Source organism: Triticum aestivum, chromosome 3B (genome assembly GCF_018294505.1).
Source record: "Triticum aestivum cultivar Chinese Spring chromosome 3B, IWGSC CS RefSeq v2.1, whole genome shotgun sequence".
NCBI lineage: Eukaryota > Viridiplantae > Streptophyta > Magnoliopsida > Poales > Poaceae > Triticum > Triticum aestivum.
In genome coordinates this window covers 182,806,966-182,808,560 of record NC_057801.1, presented here as the reverse complement: position 1 = coordinate 182,808,560, position 1,595 = coordinate 182,806,966, and positions in this window count along the sequence as shown.

Sequence of the window (1,595 nt, the reverse complement as noted above, 5' to 3'; positions counted from 1 at the left end):
ATGAATTAGTTCCGACCAATTGAACCGTTTTGTGTTTTAATAAGTGTGTTACTTCCTAAGAATTACTACTCTTACTTACTCTTATTCTTTATCTATGTTGTTTATTAACGACTGCAACGTTTTCCGTTGTTAGACGGGTTGCCAAGCTATGTTTTACTTTTTTATGCTTTCTCTTAACGTCAGCAATTTTTGGTGTTGTTTTCCGCGAGACGGCCCAACTTTCATGTGTCTATACCCCATAAACAACTTTACTTTCCATTTTCACGCAATCTACTTCAGTGTACCCGTTCTGATTTTCCTTCACATTTTTATTTCTACAGTTTTGATTTTTGCGGAAGCATTTGCATCCTAGTTACGCACACATCTTATACCGAAAAAGGCTTTCACCCCGCTTTATATATAAAGCAACAAACCACAAGCATCCAGTACAACCACACGCCACGCCACGGCAACACACGCACACACCCAAGACAGGATATATAGGCGCTGAGCGCAGCAACACCACTCCTAGCACAACCGCCCCGAAGAAATGAAGCTACATATGACGAATCATGCGCTCCAAGGCGGCGCCTTCAGGAAGGATACGACGCCGGAGCGTCGCCACCACCCGATCCATGGATCAGAGTTTCCCCCAGAGCCGCATGACGGGCAATGAGAGCCTCGACGACGCCTTCAAGAAGGGAACGATCTTCGCCGCCGCCGGTCCGTCCGAAGATAGAGCAGGTTTTCACCTCGGCCCACAATCACCGCCACCGAACGCCACACCCCGGCAACGACGCCGCCCACACCATGGCACGGGCTTTGTCCAAGAGCACCGCGCAACCACCACCACCAGGGCCGCCGCCCCAGCATCCAAGACCTCGACACCACCTCACCCGTGACCCGCCGCTACCCCAACCAAAGAGACGAGTGGAAAGGGCCCGCTTTCGCACCCCTGGACGACCCCCAGCGCCGAGACCCAATAGGCCGGCCAAAACTAGCCTCCTTCGCCCGTCCTGCAGCCCCGAGCGCGAGACGAGCTCAGTCCTGATGCCGGGCGCGAGACGAGCTCCGTCCAGCTGCCGGGCGCGAGACGAGCTCGGTCCTACTGCCAGGCGCGAGACGAGCTCCGTCCCTGCTGCCGGGCGCGAGACGAGCTCCGTCCTGCAGCTCCGGACGCGAGACCAGCGAAGGACCGCAGCTGGGAGAGGGCCAGCCCCAGGACCGAAGTAACGCCCGGGCGACGAGTAGATGGAGCTACGGTCAAAGCGGTCCGACCGCAAACGAGCCGACGTCGGAGATAGCCGGCCGTCGCTGCGGGCAGATCCGCCAAACCACCGTGTAACCGCCGCGCCGCTGGACCATACAACACCGCGGCCGCCCACGGCCGGAGCAGCAACCTAGACCGGCCACTACCCCACCCCGCGCCGCCCGCCGGAATCCAGCCATGAGACCAGGCCGGGCACGCGACCACCCGAAGCCTCTGCTCCACCACCACCATCCGCCCCCAGAGAACCAACAAGAGCTGGAGAAGACCAATGGAGGTCCTCTCGAGCCGCCCGCAGCCCACCGACGCCCAGATCTAACCCAGGACGCGGCCACGGGCACGCAGCCGC